At 52.2% G+C, this 21,682-nt stretch overlaps 1 protein-coding gene across 3 annotated transcripts in view; it reads left to right on the forward strand.

Annotated features, from left to right (window-relative positions):
- The first annotated feature begins 2,317 nt into the window (after positions 1–2,317).
- PACSIN1 (protein kinase C and casein kinase substrate in neurons 1) overlaps positions 2,318–21,682 on the forward strand; it is a 58,025-nt gene continuing 38,660 nt past the window's right edge. The window contains exons 1-2 of one of the 3 annotated variants that reach the window (XM_074332816.1): positions 2,318–2,629; positions 9,031–9,163. The gene's annotated coding sequence lies outside the window, so the exon portion shown is untranslated. The remainder of the gene's footprint in view (positions 2,630–9,030; positions 9,164–21,682) is intronic. The other 2 variants (XM_019738803.2, XM_019738801.2) reach the window with 2 other exon arrangements.

The raw sequence follows: 21,682 nt of genomic DNA on the forward strand, positions 1-21,682 counted from the left end.
GCCAGTGCCCATCCCACTCTTGCCATCCTCCACCAAATGCCTGGCTGCCAAGTGACCCTAAGTGTCCTCTCTCAGGCAGTGTCCTGTGCTCACTGCCTTCTGAAAACTTACCAGACCTGGGTTCCATTCCACCTGCATCAAAGCCTGGATGACACACTGAGCCAGGCTAATGCATGAGTAGGGGAGGGCAGGTATTCTCGTCTGTGCATCCTAGATGGCACTGGAAGAGTGTCTTGGAGACACTAGCCTCTTCACTTTAAGAAAGTTCTGTCTAAAGGGAGAATTTCACAGCACTGCGGTAGTCCAAAAGGGAGGGGACTTTGGGGCGTGCATATAGTTAAAGATAATAACAGATACTATCTATTGCACACCTATTAAATGCCAGGCACTATGCTAGGTGCCTTACGTCCTTTGTCTAATTCCAACAACCCTGTGAGGTAAGTGTAATTGTCATAATAATAAGCACTACAAAATTAATTGAGCACTTATGTCTCACGTGATTCACCTGGATTGTCCTATGTAACACTCACAGAACCTGTGAGGTAGGTGCTGTTGCCATGTCCATTTTCTAAACTAGAAAACCAAGGCACAGATCAATTAAGAAACTTGTCACATAGCTAGCTATTAAGATAAGGAGGCTGAACCTCAAAGGGGTTAAGTAACATGTCCATTTTTACTCAGCAAAAAAACAACTGAGTGAAGTCTGTGTCTGACTTCACCCACCCCCCAGGCTCACCGTGGCTTCTTCTGGGGCAATGGGAAATTTCAGCTGGGAACAGAAACTTCCGGGGTGGGAATGCGAATGGGACTTCATCTGTTCTAGACACCAGCATACCCCTTACATGAAGGGTGTCCAGAAATGCTCCAGGACCCCAACCCCAGTCACCTGCCAAATGTCCCCTGGCTTTGCTCGACTTTCCCAGTAACCCTTCCCTGCCGCCTGCTTCAGGTGGCTCTTCAGAATCCCAGCTAGCATTAGCACCCCATTAGAAGAATGCTTGCCTCCTCCAGGAAGCTTTCCTTGATGGCCCTAGCCCAGAGCCCTCTCACCTTCTCCGAAACGTCGTCCACTTGGCTGTCTTGTTCATCCTTCGGGTACTGCCTTCTGGCCTCCCTAACTAAGTTGAGTTTCTCTAGGCTCTAACACCTAACATGCAGTCAGTGCTCAGAGAATTCTTCTTAAATGAATAAATACTGCATTTGGGCATTCCCCTGGGTCACTGGGGTCATGAATTTCAGTGTCTCTACTGAGGGGAGATGGAGAATGAAGGCAAGAAATATAAATGTGTGACCAGCCCAGGTGTAAACAATAGGGAGTGGTGAGGTCTGTGGCAAACTAGAGTCTGCATACCTACCTGAGGGGCTTCTGATCAAATTCAGCCACCCCACTCCCCACAAATGGCTAGGACCTAATCTCGCCCTGAACACCCTCACTTTCTTCCCCTAGCTTTATTCTCCTACTTCGTGCCTCCCACTTTAAAATATATTCTATATGCTATTTATTATAGTTAACATCTGTCTTCCGTCACAAAGGTGAACTACTTGAGAGTAGAGGTTTGCTCTGTTTTGTACTCTGGTGTAGCCCAGGCCCTCATCAGTGCCTGGCACATAGTAGGCCCTCAATAGATAGATGTTGAATGAATCATCAGCCCCTTGCATGTCTCTGCAGTGAAGAGAGCTGCACCAGTCCCCCCTGCAGTGTTCAGGCTCAAGGAAGCATTCAGGGTTTAAAGGCAGAAAGTGAAGGCCATTGGGGGTCACAGGGATCCCTAAGGAGATGGTCTGGAGTCTGCCTTTGTGACAGCAGGTCCAGCTGGAACTGGGCAGGCGGGTTAGTGACTGCCCTGTAGGGTCAACGGGGCACTTCTGAGCAAAGCTGATGGAGGGTTATGGGTGGGGTGGTGGGGAAGGAGGGGTCAGAGGGCGCGCGCGGACACACGGACACACACACACACACACGGACACACACACACACACACACACACACACACACACACACACACACACACACCCGACCCGCACCCGCACGTACCATAAGACGCAGGACTAGGAGAGACTAGAAACAGACAGACAGGCGGGAGGAATGTCCAAGATAGTGGGGAAAGGGCAGAGAGGGGAGGGGAGCGGCACCGCGGGGTCCACCGCGCGCCTGCAGGAGCGCCGGGGAGGAGGGCGCAAGGTAGATGCTTCCTGCACCCGCCGCCGCAGAGCCTGTGCCCGGGCTGGGAGCACCCCCTGGAGGAGGGCGCTGGCTGGGAGCTGGGGTGATTTACCCCTCCCCGCGCGCCGGCTAAGCTGGTCGCTGCCTCCTCAGCAGCCGGGGCGCTTCCACCTGCGCAGGCACCGCGCCGCCCTGCGACGACCGCCATTGGCTCGCTAAAAATGCCTCTCTAATCTGCGCGCATCTGTGCACGCCTCCGCCATCCTCCCTCCTCCCACCCTCCCCCTCCGTCGGCGCTGACCTTCCTCCTTCCCGCAGCCCAGGCGAGATCCCGGAGACGCAGTGGCGGCGGCGGCGGCAGCGCAGCCTCCGCTTCCCCCGGGAAGTCTTCCTGGCTTGAGGCCCGGCTCTAGACGCCCCGCTAGGCCCCGTGGCGCCGCCGCTGGTGCCGGGCGCTCCTGCCCCCAGGTAGGGAGTCTGGCCCTTGGGTAGGGGGTGTGGAGGGAGGGGGTCCTGTTAGGGAGTGCGTGTTGGCGGTGGGTGCAGAGACTGGCGTCTTCCCGGCGAGAACGCGGGGGAGGATTGGACAGTTACTTGGAGAGAGGTGAGCGTGCGGCCGGGGGTGCTTCGCAAGCGCCGGGTTCGCGGGTATCCCCCAGGCAGTGACGGATGCCCCTACTCTGGGCCCCTTGGGAGAAGGAGCTGGCGGCAGAGGCCTTTACTCAGGGGAAAACGCAGGAAATAGGTTCCTTGGGAAGGTGGGACCCAGGCTCCTGGGGTCAGAGTCTCTGGCCTGGGGTGTTCAGGTACCAGCGGGGTGGGTGCGCTGGTGCCAGCTTGGTGCATGAGCCGTTTATGGATCAGAGTGGACTGGGGAGAAACACAGCAGCTGACGCTCCCTGTGCTCTGTCTGGTTTTACAATTAAAGATATTTTCTTCTATCTCTCTGCCCCTCCCCCCACAGCTGGGCTGGAAGGGGGTAGAGGAAAAGGAGGTGACTGCTAAATAAATGGCCGGCAGATACAGCAGGAGACTGGCACTGCCCTTCTCCCCAGGCTACCTGCTGCCTGGTGGAACTCTCTCTCTCCCCCTTATTTTTGCCTTGCAGGAGGCCATGCAAAGATTAAAAGGCCATCAGGGTGTGAGGGACACAGTGGCAAACCCCAGGGCTTGGCCAGAACCAGCTTCAAACCCCAGCTGCCCCCCACCCCCACCGTCCTGCTCTGCACCCCACGTGCAGTGACACATGTGGCCGCTTTTCCTTGGGCATGACCATAAATAACCCACATTGCCCTGGTGCTGGCACAGTGGGGTGCAAACAGAACTGTCAGTGATTTTGGAGGTTGTAGCCCTCACCTACCTGGCCTTCTCATCACATGTCCAAATCACCACTCACAAGCCACCCCCTCCAGGCAGCTTCCTTGATATCCCAGCTGAGAGCTTTACCTTCTGCCCTGTGTTCTCCAACCTAGGCTGCCTTGTGGTTTGGCTATTTATGTCTTGTTCCTTGCTCTCTAGACCAGAAGTGCCTTCAGGGTAGGAATCTGTCTGATTCATCTCTGTCATCGACCCTGCACCTCACCAGGGTCTGGCACCAAGTAAATGTTAGGAGATTAAGTGAATGAACGAACTTGAACTCTGGGAAATAGCTGGCAACCTGAAGGAGGGGGTTGAGCCCCCTATGGGCTGTCCTTCCATCCCACAGGACCACAGAACCACCAAAAACAGACAACCCCATTGAGGCCCTTCCTGGATCAACCTGGAACTGACAGGCAGCTATGGCATTTGGAGACAAACACTGTAGCCCCAGAGTCTCCAGGGTCTTTTTGGGCCCCTGGTTTGAGAGAACTGGCTGAGTCCAGGCTTGGTGGAAGGCCTGGGGGAAGGTCTGGCCTTTCTTAGGACCCTGCGTTGGCACTTTCTTCTTGAGGTACTCAGCTCAAACCAGGGGTCGCTGTCTATCCCAGCCCTTGGAGAAATTCCAGTTAGCATCAGGGAGTCTTGGAAGCCCCAAACCAGGCCATCCTCAGCCTCTGGGGTCCCCATAGTGAACTCTGAGCAAATCTCGTGACTCCATTATGTGGAGGAGCAAACTCAGGCCAGAAGAAGCGGCTGCCACCAAGGGTTCTGGTGTCTGTGACAGACGTGGGCATTTGTAGAGTTCTTCCCCAGCCCTTGTTGCTCCTTTCACAGCGGTGCTGATAAGACACCTGCAAGCTGTTCTTGTCCTCATCTTACAGAGGGGGAGACTGAGGCCCAGAGAAGGTCAGCAGCAGAGCAAGGGGAGGCACTCAATTCCTGGCTCCAAGACCAGTGTTGTCTCCACTGGACTTGCAGGAGCTGGGGTGAGGCCCAGACCCGGTCAGAGTGTCTGGTTGTCCTGGAGCCCATAGGTTCCTCCTCTCTGGCTCTGTCCTGGCCTCTTGTGATGGAGAGAGTCAGAAAGAGGTATTTCTGGGTAGAGGCAGGCAAGATGGTTTACTTAGTGCCTGCAAGAAGCTGGCCCTGGGGGCCTGGTGGGGAGGGTGCAGTAGTTACAGTAAAAACTAAGAGTACACAGCAGTTGTCACATGCCCGGTCCTATTCCAACTATTTTTAACTCATTCAATCTTCACAGTAGCCCCCTTCACGGTGGATACTATTATTATTCCCATTTTACAAGGGAGGAGAGTGAGGCACAGATAAGTTATCGGTTCAAGGTCACACAGTTTGAAAGTGAAAGAGTAAGGACCTGGACCTCGGCTCCAGAGTCCATGCTCTTAATCTGTATTCCCTATTGCAAGATGAAGAGGGCTGTGGACCTCGCTGGCGGGGACACACTGTCTCTGTGGAGATACAGGCTTCAGGTACTCCACGGCTAAGGTCCCTGCACGGGTAGTATGTGCATGCTTAAGTGAGACTGTGACAGCTGTGGGTGCTCAGAATAATAACACCCATCTCAGGGGGTCTCGTTGAGCAGGAGAGCCATCTTTGTAAGATGCACATCTGAGCCTGTCACTCCCCTGCTCTGCATCCTTCAGTGGCCCCCCCATTGCCCTGGGGACACAGTGCAGTCTTCCTAATGTGGCCCTGCCTGGGCCTCCTCTCCCTTCTCACCCTCCGCCTTCCAGCTGCTCTCACCTTTTCAGTTCCTCAAATAAGCCATTCTTCTCTCACCAGGAGCACAGGCTGCGCCCGCCTAGAACACTCTCCCTCCTCCCTTCGCACTCCTCACCCTCTGCGGTCGCTGAGACTTCTCTTCCTTCCAGAAGCTTGGGCTTGGGCTGGGAGCCCCCCTCCTCATACACTGCTCCCCTCCCCTCACACAGTGTCCTCTGGGGCCTTTGGTTGTTGCCCCCACCCCAGGCTGGGAAATCCGTGGGGACAGGGTCAGCCTCCCTAGCGCCTCGCACGGAGTAGTCCCAGCTCAGACTTGTAATGAGTGAGAGCACATCCTTACTTTCTCTCCCTCCTGACCAGTCTCAGGACACACATAGCATTTTTCTCCTCCCAATAGGAGATGAGGAACCATACATTTGCATATAGCCCCCCAGCTGGAACAAGCTGGTAGTGAAAGCCTTCAGGGGAGAAGTGAAACTGCCTGTGGGCCTGGCAGGACAGGGAGAGCATTGGGGTGGGGGAAACCCTCCCTGGGGAAGCAGGTGGGAGCAGAGGGGGAGGAGGAGGGGTGCCAGGTGGATGAGGCCTGTGGGTTTTGGTCTTAGATTTTTCTTAAAGAAAAAAAAGCTTTTATTATTTTTTCTTATTACCAAAGTGATACACGTTTTTTTGTGGAAAATTGGAATGTACTGGAAAGCCAACTAAAGAAAACCCATTAGCCATCATCACACCTGCCGCCGTGGGCACTTTGGGGCTGGTTGCCAGCCCAGTGGACTGGAGGGGGAAAGTGGGGACGGGGGACTGGTGGGGCAGGTCAGGGTCCCAGGAAGTAGATGTGGGGATGAGTGTGCAGGAGGAGTGGTCCCCAAACCTCAAGCCTCATCTGTGTACAGCAGGGCAAGGAAGCAGGATGAGCAGAGAGCGAGGTGGGCACTGGCGTAGGCCTGTCAGGAAGCCTCGGACCCATGGCTCGGGAGCGAGAGTGGCCCTTTAGAGCAGAAGTTGCTTGGAGTGGTCAGGCCTGTAGACCTCGGCACCCACCAGGCACTGGGTGTGCCCTTGACACGTGGCTCTGCAGTCACAGTTCTCCCTGAAAGCGCTGCCAGCTGAGGGCCTTGTGCCGACAGCACCCCCAGCAGCTGGGGCAACAGGTAGTGCTCACCACCCAAAGGGGACATACTTGTACTAAAATTGTCATTTGTTGCTTATCTGAAAGTCAAATTTAACAAAGTGTCTTGTACTTTTATTTGCTAAATCTGGCCCCCTAGATGGGGATGCGGAGGGGCGGAGGGGCGGAAGGCGCGGAGGGGGTCCTGATTTGCTCTTGTTTTGTTTTGGGGGAGGGGTCAAGGATACTTGTTTGAATTTGACAGTTTTAAAAAATAACATGTCTATTTAGAAATGAATGAGATGTTTCTAATTTTGTATCTGTAACTGTTTCTGTTTACTGTCTTAGAGACTAGCTCCCCATGTGTGCTGCTCAGAAATAGTAAAATGATGGATCCTTTTATTGATTCAGGGGAGACACAGGAGATTTGATGAGCAAAGGGGGAGTCACTAAATAAGGTCAATCCATTTGAGAAAGAAAAGTCATCATCATAATAAAGCTTTATGTGTCAGAGGGTGTGGGAGGCTGGGATCCTCACAGCAGCTGACAGAGTAGGTCGGCTCTACCTTTTTGGCAATAGCGACCCAAGGTTTGCCCAGTAGTTCCTCATCCAGGGCTTTTTCCTACAGGCACCCTCTTAGGAGGATGCGAAGAGACCTGGGTGGGGACGGGCAGTGTAACCAAGCGAAATGCCCACCAGGAAGGCTGTGACATAATTAGGACCTCTCCAGACGATGCAATTTTTGGCAACTGCTTATGCTTTCATTTGGTCGGTGAATCTCAACAGAATGTCTTCTGTGTGCCAGGCACCGTTTTAGGTGCTGGGGACACTGAGAGAAAAGAATGGGGCAGAGCTTAATACCAGGATGGAAAGACGGTCAGAACATATCAGCAAGTTAGAGCAAGTGACTTCATAGAAGAAGGTGGTTAGTATGAGCCCATTAAAAAATACACATGTGTCTCCGTGTTCATATTGGATAAAACTGTCTACCAGGCTGCAGGCCCGATGGTTATCAGAGCTCACCTCTGGGGCAGGTGTTAGGAAGCCAAGTGAAGGCAAGATGGGGAGTGTTTCCTTTTTATTTCGGCATCCTGGGCTGTTTGCATTTTATACAACAAATATCATTCCTCATAAAAACGTAATTAAAATGATATTTGATAATACCTGATATTTTTCTTAGAAATCTAAAAAAAAAAAAAAAAAAAAGAGCAATTTAAATTGCATTCCCCTTGGTTTGATGGCATTTGAGTCAGATGCTGCCACTTGGGTTCAAAGAGTTTTTACTTGTGGCTGGTTTCTCCTCCTCTTCCCTGTCCTGGGGCTGACAAAACCTGCTGGGATGGGAAAGAGGGCAGGGTAAGTCTGGGTATCGGGAGCACTGCAGAAGCTGAGTAGCCATGAAAGTGGTGACTGAGCACCCACGGTGTGCATGACACTGGGTGTCCTGTGGGGGCCACAAAGGAGGGAGGCAGGCCCTGGAGGCAGGGGCAGGGAGCCAGAGGGGGCCTGAGATCCTCTGACACGTGCCAGGCACTGTGCTATTTATCCATATTTATACCTCATTGTCTTCTCAGTAACTTACGAGGTTATCGTCCTTCTACAGATGTGGGAACTGAGGTTGAGCGACTTGCCTGAGGTCACACTGCAAGTCAGTGGCTGAGGCAGGATTCACACACATGCAGTTGAGATCCAGAGGTGGTGCTCTTAACCTCTGCCCCAGCACCTCTCGTTAGGGAGTGGAGATTGTCACTTCTGTCCGCGTACAGGCAGGCGTGCTCCCAAAGACTTGGGGAAGGTGCCTTCTAGGCAGTGACAGCAGGGACAAAGACGCAGAGACGGAATGTGAGAAGTGGGCACAGGCTGGGGAGGAAATCGGTGCAGGAACCTGAGGAAGTGGGAAATGAGGCTGGTGGGGCAGGTGCCGGGTATTGTAGACGACCAGACTCATTGGACATGCCGGGGCAGGTGGCCCAGGGCTCTGCGCTCCTCCTGGGGCCTGGCAGAGGCGCCCTCCACTCTGCCGGGGCCTTCCCCAGGGCCACAGGCTCTATCCCTGCCCTGCCTGGGTCCAGCCTGGACCAGCCTCCAGAGAAGACAGCTGAGGTGGGGCAGCATCACGGCTGGGGGTCAGGGGGCCCGAGGGAAGGTGCTGGCCCTGACGCTGACTCCCAAGGGACCTTGGACCTTTAGCGCCTTCCCTTACACTCGGTTTTTTCTCTGTCCTTTCTTTTTAAACTTTTTATTGTGGAAAAATATAAGCGTTTATCAAAGTAGACAGGATAGTAGAATGAACCACGATGTCCCCATCAGCTGTTATCCACTCAGGGTTGGTTTCTCCCCACCCCCCCAAAGTATTTCAAACCAAATCCCAGGCATCGTTTCATCACAAATATATCAAGGTGTATCTCTGAAAGATAACGACCTTTCCTACCATAATCACAATGCCGTTATCACACCTAAGAAGTAACCATTGCTTTATACCAACAAATGTCCACTCGGTGTTCACGCTGCCAGTTGTTGGACATGTCTTTTTTCAACTGTTTGAATCAATATCCAAGGAAAGTCCCCACACTGTGATTGCTTGATATGTCTTAGTCTCTTTTAATCCATAGTTTCCTCTCCGTCTTTTTCTTTTCCTTGGCAATTTATTGGAAAAACCAGGATATTTGTCCTGTAGACTCCCCCAGGCCTGGATTTTGTCGATGGCCTCTCCACGCTGTAGTTGACATGTTCTTTGGTCCCCCTGTGAGCTGTCATTGGGTTCTTCCTGAGCCTCCTCGCGGTGCCGTCATCGGTAAGTCTTCCCGGCTCCACCAGAACCTGCCCACGTCTGGCCACCTGCACTGCTGCTCTCCTCTCTAAGCCTTCGCTGTCGCTCTCCTGTGTTGTCGAAAAAGCCTCTACCTGGTCTCCCCATACCGCTCCTTGCCCCAGCAGCCAGAGAGATCCTTTCAAACCCTAAATCAGATCACAACCCTCCTCTGCTCCAAACTTCAGTGACTTCCTCTCATTGGGAATAAAACCCCAAGTCCTGTAGAAAGTCCTGTAACAGCCTACAGGCCCTGCGTGATCTGGCTGCCCCATAACTCTGACGCCGTCTCACACCGCTCCATCCTCACTGGGCGCCTGGCCGTTTCGTGGACGCATCAGATGCCCTCCTGCCTCAGGGCCCTTGCGCTGCCGTTCCCGTGCCTGGCCTCAGAGGTCGGCCTGGCTCAGGATGTTCACGTCTCTGCCCGTGTCACCTCCTCAGAGAGGCCTTCCCAGAGCACCTCCTCTATATTCCCGGCGTTCTCATCCCCTGACCCTGCTTTATTTTCCCTTGTAGCGCTTCTCCATCCCTGATGTCACAGCCTGTGGGTTCCTTGTCAGTCTCCCCTACCTGCCTGTGGGTTCCGTGAGGACGGGCATCATGACGGCCCACAGAGTGGGCCTCTTCCTGCTCTTCCATCTCTCCCTGGCAGCTCCTCTGCTTTCAGCAGTGTTTCCTGGAAAATAAAACAACCTCATGCTCATACATTCGCTTCACAGTTTACAAAATACTTCCTGTTGGAGTCCCTAGTAGCCGAACCCAACACAGAGTTTCCTGGGCAAGTGATTTCTTGCAGGCGAACTCACAGGAGAAGGGAGCGGGGCGCCTGTTAGGGTGAAGAAGGAGTGAGGGACAGACGGCTTTCCGCTGAAGTGTAGCTCCAGCCAGATCCCACGGAGAGCTCCGTGGGGTTGTCCTCCTTCCTTGAGACCAGGGGCCAGGCTATTGTACCCCTTCTCAGGCTGTCGCTGGCTGCCTCCAAGGGAGGGGTAACCTCCCCGGCCCCCCCAGGCCAGGCAGCTCGCGTGGAAGCCAGCGCCGGCCCTCAGCACCGGGGCAGCTGTGAGCACCCACAGCGGCTGGGGGACGGGTGCCCATCTGATACGGGGACAGCGACAGCACCTCCTGCACTTCCACACCCACTTTCTGTTTTGAGTCCTGCCACAAACCCATGAGGCAAGTGTTTATTAATTTCCATTACGTCCATTTGGTAGACGAGGAAGCTGAGGTTCTCCTGGGTGAAATGACTGGCCTAGGGTTGCTCGGCCAGGAAGAGGGAGATTCGGGATTTGAGCTCAGATTCTTACTTGGGATCGTCTGATTGGTTAATAAATTGTCTCAGGGGCTGCTGGTTCGTAGTTTTACTCTCATGCATTCATTCAGCAAATAAGTGTTGAGTGCCGTGCTGGTACTGAACTGGGCACTGGCCATTAGTAGTGAAACCCGCTTTGGCCTTGCCCCCTGGGGCTTCCAGCCTGTGGACCTGTCCAGCACTTAGCTGTCCCCCACCCTGCGCACCCCTGCTGAGCCCAACTCCCTAATGACAACATGTGATGTTTGTTGAGCACTTACTATGTGCTGGGCACTGCACTCGGCTCCTGTGTTGATTAGCTCACTTCACCTTCACAGTATCCCATTTTTAGGTGGGTACACTGAGGCTGCAGAGGGTTTAAGGCTTCCGGCAGGTTCCCTAGATGAGTGTGTGACAGAGCTGGGAATCAGCTGTTCTGAACGTGGCTCTCCCGCTCCCGCTCCCCTCCCCCAGCCCCACCCACAGCAGGATATCTGGTGTCACCACTATCATCAGGTCCATCGGACACCAGGCTGCCACTGCTGCCTGCTCCGCAAGTGTTGGGTGACTGGCCACCATCTCACCTGCCCCACTTGGCCCTGCCCCAGACGGGGCACCTCTGATGGGAGGCCTCTCCCACCTTCCAGGGCGAAGGGTCCCTGCCTCTGCTCTCCTTCCCAGCCCCTTTGTCACTGGCACTGACTAGCTGGGTGTGCCCTTCTGCCACTCTCAGCTAGGCATGGGCATTGGCCCCGCCCCCTCGTACCAGCTGGCCTGGTAAGCTGCAAAGCTGGCTTGGCTCCGGTGCCCCTGGGCAGGGCGGGGGGCAGGGTGGCAAATCACAGCAGGCTTCCTTCCCACCTCACCGCTTCCTAGCCAGGGCCAAGACAAGCCCCACAGGGAGAAACCAAGTCGCAGCATTGCGTGAGTGAGGGTGGAAGGGCCCCCCAGACTGCCTTGATGATGGGGATCTCTGTGGCAAGAGAATGAGGGTGGACGCCCCAGTTGGTGTCAGTTCCAGACCCCTGAGGTCCCTGCTCCCTTTAGGACCCCCTTACAACTCCACTCCCAGGCTGCTCTGAACCACTGCTCAGCTGAGCTGGGCAGTGGAGGCCTGGGCTCTGTCCCCCACCTCAGGCCTGGAGGCTCATCCAGGGGCTGCACTGAGGAGGGGCTTGCGCCCTCCTTGGCAGAACTCGGGGGATATTTGTACAAATGTTGGACATGAAATAGCATGCAAAGCACATGCAAATAAGCCCATCTCCCTGTTGGCCTGGCCAGTGGAGGGGTTGCTCTGCTTACAGCCTGGCGGTGATGGCTGGAGTGCTGTGGTCTGCAGGAAATTGGGTGCTCCCCACAGTGGCTGGGGGGACGAGGGGCTGGCAGAGATGGGGAGCCCTGAGAGCTGTGGCCATCCTACCTTTTTTCAGTTAAAGTCTGAATTCCCTCACATTTTTCTCCTAACCAGTTGGTGATTTTTTGAATTTGATCATTTTGTTTGCAATAGCTATGTTTCTATTAAGAAGAACTTTGCCTCTTTACCTATTTTGTTATTCTGAAATATGATACATACAGTAGGATAAAGGCTCCATTCTTTCTCTTTATTTATTAAATTTTAGAAAAATGAGTTTGTGCTCTAGCATCCTCCAAAGGTGACCAGTGAGTGTTTTTCCCCATTTAAAAAATATAAAACTGTATAAAATAGGTTATACATTTTAACAAATTACCGTGTTTCCCCGAAAATAAGACCTAGCCGGACCATCAGCTCTAATGCATCTTTTGGAGCAAAAATGAATATAAGGGGCCGGCCCAGTGGCTCAGGTGGTTAGAGCTCCGTGCTCCTAACTCCGAAGGCTGCCAGTTCGATTCCCACATGGGCCAGTGGGCTCTCAACCACAAGGTTGCCAGTTCAAGTCCTCGAGTCCCGCAAGGGATGATGGGCAGTGCCCCCTGCAACTAAAATTGAACATGGCACCTTGAGCTGAGCTGCCGCTGAGCTCCGGGATGGCTCAGTTGGTTGGAGCATGTCCTCTCAACCACAAGGTTGCCGGTTCGACTCCCACAAAGGATGGTGGGCTGTGCCCCCTGCAACTAGCAATGGCAACTGGACCTGGAGCTGAGCTGCGCCCTCCACAACTAAGACTGAAAGAACAACAACTTGAAGCTGAACAGAACCCTCCACAACTAAGATTGAAAGGACAACAACTTGACTTGGAGAAAAGTCCTGAAAGTACACACTGTTCCCCAATAAAGTCCTGTTCCCCTTCCCCAATAAAATCTTAAAAAAAAAAAAAAGAAATAAATATAAGACCCGGTCTTATTTTACTATAAGACCAGATATAATATAATATAATATAATATAATATAATATAATATAATATAATATAATACTGGGTCTTATATTCATTTTTGCTCCAAAAGACGCATTAGAGCTGATGGTCTGGCTAGGTCTTATTTTCGGGGAAACACGGTAATAAAAAGCCAACAGCCAAGTCAGTGTCAAATCCATTTAGGTCAAAAATGGAAAATTGCCACAGCTCCAAGAGACCACCTCGGCCCCTTCCCACCATAAGCTCCTGTCTCACCCAGAGGGACCCTGCATTCTAAATATTTAGGATTATTATCTGCTTTGTTTTTGGTTTTACCACATAAGCATACATCCAACACCAAATAGTTCTGTCTCATTTTGAATTTTAGTTAATGAAGTTGTTATTTTATGTCTGGCTTTTTTTTAGTTAGCTTTTTTTCTTTTTCTTTTTTTTGCCATGCATCTCGGTTGTTCTTTGTAGGGTCGTCCTTTCATTTGTCATCATTGCCTAGTGCTCCAGTATGCGACTATACCATGATTTACTTATCTCGTCTACTGTTCACAGACATCAGGGTCGTTTCTGACTTGGGGCTACTGTGAAAAACGCTGCTCAGAACATTTTTATACACACCTCTGGGTAAACACACGCATGCAGTTCTGCAGGGTATACACTGAGGACTGGAGTTGCTGGGTTATTGGTTATCTCTCCAGACTTCCTAGATAACGCTAAGCTGTTTCCCGAAGTGGTTGTGCCAGTTCACACATTCACAAGCAGTGTGTACGGGATCCAAGGGCTCTCCATTCTTACAGGTGTTTGGTTATTAGTGGACTTTGTGGGTTTTTTATTTTGATTTTTATTATCATTATGGATTTTTATCAATTTGATGGGTTTTAGTCCTTGCCCTCGTTCTCAGCAACGCTCAAATCGTCCTGTCTTTGGCCAGTAGGAGCCTCTTGAGGTTTGACTCTGACCACATGGTCTTTGAAAGTGTGCTTGCTTTCTGGAATGAAGTTCCAGGCTTCTGAGAGCTGCAATCAGCCATTTCTCTAAGGAGCTGTGGATCCTTTTATATACATTATTTTAATGTATTTTAAGTTTCAGTGGCTTTTAGCACATCCACAAAGTTGTGCAGCCGTCACCACTACCTAATTCCAGAATGTTTCCATCTCTCCAAAAAGAAACCCCATGTCCATTAGCAGTGCTCCTTAATTCCCCCTCCCTCAAGTTCCTGGCAACCACTAGTCTACTTTCTGTCTCTATAAATTTGTCTGTTCTGGACATTTCATATAAATGGAGTCATGGAAGTCTTTTGTGTCTGGCTTTTTTCACTTAGTGTGTAATGTTTATAAGGTTCATCCATGTTGTAGTATGTGATGGTGCTTCATTCCTTTTTATGACTGAATAGTATCCCATTGTATGGATGTACACATTTTGTTTATCCATTCATCCATTGAGCGACAGTAGTTTCCATTTTTTGGTTATTATGAATAATGCTTCCATGAGCATTTATGTACAAATTTCTGTGTGGACATAAAATTCTCTGTGTTTTCATTTCTCTTGGATACATACTAGGAGTAGACTTGTTGGATCACGTGGTAACTCTCTGTTTAACCTTTTGAGGAACTGCCAGACTGTTTTCCAGGCTGCACCAGGTTACATTCGACCAGCAATGTGTGAAAGTTCTAACTTCTCGTCCTCACCAACACTTGTTATTGTCCATCTTTTTTTTTTTTTTAAAGATTTTATTGGGGAAGGGGAACAGGACTTTATTGGGGAACAGGGTGTACTTCCAGGCCTTTTTTTTCCAAGTCAAGTTGTTGTCCTTTCAATCTTAGTTGTGGAGGGTGCAGCTCAGCTCCAGGTCCAGTTGCCTGTTTTCTAGTTGCAGGGGGCGCTGCCCACCATCCCTTGCGGGAGTCAAACCGGAAACCTTGTGGTTGAGAGGATGCGCTCCAACCAACTGAGCCTCCGGGAGCTCAGCAGCAGCTCAGCTCAAGGTGCTGTGTTCAATCTTAGTTGCAGGGGGCGGAGCCCACCATCCCTTGTGGGACTTGAGGAATTGAACTGGCAACTTTGTGGTTGAGAGCCCACTGGCCCATGTGGGAATCGAACCGGCAGCCTTTGGAGTTAGCAGCATGGAGCTCTAACCGCCTGAGCCACTGGGCCGGCCCTGTCCATCTTTTTTATCACGGCTGTCCTAGTGAGTGTAAATTGACGTCTTATTGTCTGGTTTGCATTTTTCTGATGGCATTGAGCATCTTTTCATGTGCTTATTGGCCTTTTGTATCTTCTTTGGAGAAATGTCTTTTCATATTCTTTGCCCATTTTAAACAGGGTAATTTATCTTTTTATTGTTGAGTTTTTATATTCTAGATACCAGACCCTCATCAGATACATGGTTTGCACATACTTTTTTCCCATTTCTGTGGGGTGTGTTTCCCCTGTGGATGCATTTAATGAGGAATTGTCTTTAGCTAGTCAGTCTGGGTGTTAGAGGCATAGGCTTTTTGAATTCTAGAAACAAGTCTGAGGACCCACCCATTGCCTCAGAAACTCTGGGCAGTAAGTAGGGTGTCATCTTACAAATGGCACTGAGAGGCAGAAGAGAGAGCTGGCCTGCCCAGGGGTACCCAGCTGCTATGTGGCTGTGGGGCGTCGGAATCAGGTCCCCAACTGAGTTGCCATTGCTCCTCTTGGGGTCCTCACCCTAGCCCAACCTACATCCTCCCAACCCCAGTGTCCGCACTCTGCTTTGCTGCTCTCAGCCCTTCTTCCTTCCAGGAGAAGCCTTCTTTGGCTGTCCCAGCCTCTTAGGATGAGCTCCTGTGGCCCCAGGAGGCAGGAGGTACTACTTGGACACATTGTCACTGGTCAGATTTGGGAACAACTGTATTCCCCCAAGGTAAAGAATTTTCTTTATGCAGGACTCATCAGTGCCTTTAACCTGCTGTTGTGTATTGTGAACGTCAAATTCGCTAAAACTTAGAAGCAACCAAGAACTCCTGCAATAGGTGAACAGATAAACTGTGGGGTACAGCCAGACAATTGAATGTTAATCTGCACTCAAAAAACAATGAGCTGTCAAACCCCGAAAGACAAGGAGGAATCTGAAACACATATTACTAAGTGAAAGAAGCTGGTCTGAAAAGAGTACATATGGTATGATTCCAACTATATGACATTCTGGAAAAGGCAAAACTACAGAGACAGTAAAAAGGTCAGTGGTTGCCAGGGGTTAAGGGTGGGTGGGAAGGAGGGAGGGGCAAACCAATAGGTGGGATACAAGGGATTTTTAGGGCAGTGAAACTATTCCATATGATGCTGTAATGGTCGGCACACGTCATTATACATTCGTCAAAACCCAGAGACTGCACCACCAGGAGTGAAGCCTAATGTAATCTGTGGACTCTGGGTGATAATGAGGCGTCTGCATTGGTTCATCGATTGTAACAAATGTACAACTCTGCTGTGGAGGCTGGGGTCAGGAGAGGGGGTGGGAATCCTCTGTATTTTCTGCTCCGTTTTGCTGTGAACCTAAAACTGCTCTAAAAAATAAAGTCTATCCATTAAAAATAGCATCAGGGAGTGGTAAGTGTTGCAAAGGAAAAATAAAACAGAGTTAAGGAGCTAGGGAGTGACAGGGGTGGGCCAGTGTTTTAAATGGGGTGGGGGTCAGGGACACTGACCAGAGACCTAAAAACAAGGTGAAAATGGCCCTGTGGACATCAGGGGCAGAGCTCCCCAGCTCTGGGGCACTGTGGGGGCAAAGGACAGAGTGGTGGAGGAGCGTGGGGGTGGGGAGTGCTTGCAGGTGAGGGCGAGCAAAGGGTCGGGGCCTCCACATTCTGCCTGCAAACCAGGCCAGCCCCAGGATCTTGTTCTCAGTGCGATGGAGAATCACTGGGGGTGTCAGCTGGGCTGTGATGTGTCAGGATTCTATTTATGTTTTAAAAAGATGACCATCTGACAAACAAAGAGTAGTGGGCAGAGGTGGAAGCAAGGGGACTCTCAGGAGAGGGTGCAGGCCTCCAGACGAGAGGTGACGGTGGTGCTGACCCAAGTGGCTACAGCAGAGGGGTGCGAGGTGGCTGGATTCTAGGCAGACTGAAGGGGGAGTCAACCGGATGTGGTGTGAGGGAGGGCGAGGGAGCTAGGTCTTTGGTTTGAGCATTTGGGGGAGCAGTGGTGTCATTTTGTGAATGAAGACCAGGGTTGGGTCAGGCTCGGGAGCAATCCAGAGGTCGTTCTGGGGCGCCGCACCCTGTTCACATCCAGCTGGGATGTTGAGGACATGGTTATATTTCCGTGGCTGGAGTTCAGTGGCAGAGTCGGGGCTGGAAATATAAGAGTGGGGTGTCTTAAAGCTGCAGGCCTGGATGAGATCACACACTGTGAGACCAGGTGTAGATGGGGAAGAGAAGAGGCCCCAGGCCTGACTTCTGGGAGTGCTGGCTCATAGAGGTTGGGGACCAAGCAGTGATGGGGTGGGGGTGGGGTGTCAGAGAGGCGGGGGTCATGTATGTGAGGGCCGAGGGGTGGCCGTGGAGAGGCGGGTGTCATGTATGTCAGGGCCGAGGGGTGGCCGTGGAGCACAGTGTAGGGACAGGAGGATTAGAGGGGGGCCAGGGATTTTGGCACCGTGGTCCATGGTGGCCAGTGAGGGTCAGGTCCTGATTGGAGGGGCTTCAGGAGGGGGTGGAGGCATGGCACCTGCACAGCCTCCCCAAGAGTGTCCTCCAGCAGCTAAAGGAGCAGGCTAGTGGGGCAGGGGCTGAGGGCACAGTCTGGGGTGGGACTTTGTTTTTCTTCAGTGAGAGAAGCAGAACCATGTTTGTCTCTTGATGGGAAAGATTCTGTAGGGGGGGAAACCCATCATCAGGGAGATGAGGATGGAGATGAGGAGGCAGCCGTGCAGTTGGAGAGCCAAGGGCGGGGCCTAGTGCCCACGGGGAGGGAGGCTGGGGGGGGCAGGCAGGGAAGGGGCGAGTGCGGGGTGGTCTGTAGCCTGCTCCCATTTTCTCAGTGTAAGCAACACAATCGTCAGCTGTGAGGAAGGAGGAGGTGTTGTGAAACACTGGTCTTCTGGCAGTTCTCGCAGCTGCTGTGTGAAGCAGGTGCCATCATTGCCACTTTGCAGAACAGAAAATGGGCCCAAGGGGAACTTGTCAGGAAGGGACAGGACCGGGATTTGAACAGGGTCTGGTGGATCCCAAGGACCATCCTGTGGGAGGGGTGTCAGGGTGTCAGTCTGCCACTGCTCTTCAGCCTCCCGGCCTAGTGCAGCCCTTCACTTTCAGGGCGGACGCCAGGGCCCTGTCGGGAGGTGACCAGACCTGGGCCAGGAATACATTTACACCTGGTCTGTGAGCTCCCACCCTTACAGGGGGGTCACGATGAATTTGGGGGTCCCTGGTACTGACATCCATTTGAACCCCGTGTCTAATAGTCCTTGAAATGCCTGGGTATTCCTGTCTCCAGTGATGGTTACTCAAATAAATGGCTGTGTAAGTCCCTCTGGGGAGGGCCTGGTGGAGTCGCTGCTGCACTTGTTCTGGGGTCGTGTGGCCCATTCTCCTGGGCACCTGGTCTCGCCTTCAGTCAGACCTGCAACCTTGCTCAGGTCTGGAAACTAGGCAGGGGATCGTGACTTTTTATTGGGGTGCAGCCCTCAGCCCCGATCACCAGGCCTTGGTTTCTTTTGATTACATGGGGTGGGCAGTGTCTTTGTGGGCTGTGCCCTTGGGATTGTGGGTTCTGTTAACCATTTTCATAGCCCTGCGGGTCAGGCCCTCCCAGCTGTCGCTCTGACTTTACCAATAGTTGTGACCGTTGCACCCACCTTTCTTCTGCCCAGTAAGCGCTGCCACATGGCCTCTTATTTGGGAACCCTACCTGTCATCTCTGTTGCTGTCAGGGTGCCCAGTTCTGTACCAGCAGCTCCTTCTCTCAGGTCTTCAGAGGACACTCACCCCAGAGCTTGTCAGGCTGCTGACGCCCCTTGCATCAGTGCTTTCCTGTGGCTTTGGCCCAGGAAAGAGACAAGTGGTGGATCTTCCAGCCTGACCAGGTGGCACGTTGGCCTGACCGTGGCCATTCTGTGCCTTTTGTTCCCTTCTTGAACAGTATGACCTGGCATTTCTACTTCTTGTGCTGTAGCCATCGCTTTCTCCCGGCAGTGTGTTAATACCATCTTTCAGAGTCCTTGCCAGCGGGTTAATTCCTCTACTGTGGCTCCCTTATCCACCTTCACGCCCTCCACCGCCCCCCTACCGCTGTCCAGCGCCTCAGATAGCATCCTGAGTGCTCTCCTGGCTTCTGCCAGCACGTGATGGCTCTTGCAGTGGCACTTACTCTAGTTATTGGTCTGGTGGCCGGGAGAGGAGGGAGCAGACCTGAAGGGAGGATTCTCAGCATTGTCCTCAAGCAGGGGGCGTGCAACGCCGAGGGGTCATTTATATGTCCCAGTCTTTCCCAAGCGGGGCCTGACCTTGGTGCTGCAGACGCATCGCGGGCTGAGAATTCAGCCTTCTCGGATGCTCTGCTCCACTTATAATTAAGTCCTGTGCCTGCTCCTCAGCTTTTCCCTCCCCTTCCAGCTGCAGGAGAGGAGAATTTATATGCAGCTAAAGAGGCCCTTGGCTTTCACACTTGGCCTTAAATTACTGATTAATCACCCTCAGCCCTTCATTGTCTTTCTCCAGTGTGCGAGAGCCCCAGCTACAGCTCCGTGGGCTTTCTGATTAATTACTGCTCCCCAACCTCTCAAATGCCGCGATATTGCCCTTGCAGTGCGCTCCCCTTCACTTCCCACCTAGGAAAGTATTGGCAGCTTCATCACTGCTGCTTGCAGGCTCAGTCCTGCCGCAGCCACTGGCAAAGGACCCAGCTGTCTGTTTCAGTGTTCGGGGGCTGCCTCCTAGAGCCACTCCTGACACCAACTGGCTAGGTGGGGTTCCTGGGGTAACAGACTCTGAAATGAAGGTTTGTGTGCGGGAGGGTCACTGGGTTCTGCTCTCTGGAACGACCCTTGCAGTGGGGAGGGGAGCAGGACTGCGCAGAGGCGGAGGCTGACCACAGGCTCACTGGATCCCATGGGGAGTGTTGAGGTTGGGCAGGCAATTCAGAGATGTCCTGACTTAAGGCAGGGGATCCAGGCCTGTGTGAACCAGTTAATGGACGTGAGCTGCCCCCAGGAGGGGGCTGTAAGGTGGGGGGCAGTTCTTGGAGAGGGCCGCTGAGAACTGTCAGCATTAAATATTCCACACAGCTGGGGGAAGGGGTACCTTTGTTCTGAAGCAGAGCTTCTGTGTGGTGCCGCACACAGCGCAGCACACAATTTATTTAGTCTGACCGCTGTTAATGGACATTTGGGTTGTTCTGGGCTTGTGTGAACACCCCTGCTGTGGGCATTCATGTGCATGGTTTTGGTGGCCACGTGTACTCATGACCATTGGGCATATACCCAAGAGTGGAAGTGCGGGTCTAAGGTGTACGTGTGCTGAGTAGATATCACAGAATAATGTTCCACAGTGGCTGTACTATTTTACACTCGCACCAGAGTGTTTGAGTGTTCTGGATGCTCTGCATCCTTGCTCATCTTGGTATTGCCTGTCCTTTTATTTTAGCCATTCTGGTGGTCCAGACGTCAACGGTTCTTATGTGCAATCAGGGCGGGAACCATGGCTCTCTGGTAGGTGGTGGATGTGCGATTTGGGGAGTCCTGGGACAACCACTACCTAACTGTGCCTGGTATCCATTTCCAAGGATCTTCAAAACCAAATCCTGGTAGATATATTAAAATATTATTAGATAGGAACACCCTCATGTGACTTGGGTTTTCCAACTCCTTTCAGCCTGAGATTCCAGCCCTGAAGGGTTGTGGGGAGGAAACAGGTAAGTTTTGCTGCCATGAGGCCAGGCTTATGTGGGGTCTCATGAGGACACTGGGGAGCAGCCATGGTGACTCTCCCTGTCCAGTGTTCTACTCTTTCCAAACGGCTTTCTCGTCTTAGCTCTTTTGGGCCTTACAACAGCCTTAAGTGCCAGCTCCATTTGACAGAAGAGGAAACTAAAGCCCGTCAGTTGTGCAGTCGTACAGCATGTTAGTGGCAAAGTGAGCTGTGAACCCAGCAGTGGATTCCAAGTCTAGGGCCCCAGATTTACTTCTTAGTTTTATTGGCCTGTGTCCCCTCCCTGCCATTAGAGAGCTGCTCAGGGCCAGCTCCTTGGTGGGGCCTAACCTCTCTGCCCAGTTCCCCAGCACCCCCCCCCCCCATTTCCTGGTGCAGCCCTGCCTCTTGCCCATCAATGTCCTCTTAGAAGAAGGTAATTCCCAGGGCTCTCTGGGGCGAAGTGCTGGCTAGACCAGAGCTGCTCAACCTTGCTGTGCTCAGGAGTCTCCTGGGGACCTTGTGATAAGATTCTGAGTCAGGAGGTCTGACGGGCCCATGAGTCGACCTTGGCCACAAACTGCCAGGTGATGGCAGTGCTGCTGGTCCAGGGACCACACTTTGAGTAGCGAGGAGTTAGCCCACTCCCCACCTGTGGGCCATGTAAGCAGGTCTTTGCACTGTGCCTGGCATTCCCCATGGAGCTCAGGCGGACAGTGGTTAGTTATCGTCTGGCATGACTGGGATGAGAATTCATTACTGTGAGTTCAAGCCTCTGTCCAGTTTTCCCATGATGGGACGTACCTTCCAAGTCATATGGCTCAGTTCAAAGCCCCTTACTCTTTTTTTTTTTTTAATTAAAGTTTATTGGGGTGACAATTGTTAGTAAAATTACATAGATTTCAGGTGTACAATTCTGTATTACATCATCTATAAATCCCATTGTGTGCTCACCATCCAGAGTCAGTTCTCCTTCCATCACCATGTATTTGATCCCCCTTACCCTCATCTC

Source organism: Rhinolophus sinicus, linkage group LG05, assembly GCF_036562045.2.
Source record: "Rhinolophus sinicus isolate RSC01 linkage group LG05, ASM3656204v1, whole genome shotgun sequence".
NCBI classification, from domain to species: Eukaryota; Metazoa; Chordata; class Mammalia; order Chiroptera; family Rhinolophidae; genus Rhinolophus; species Rhinolophus sinicus.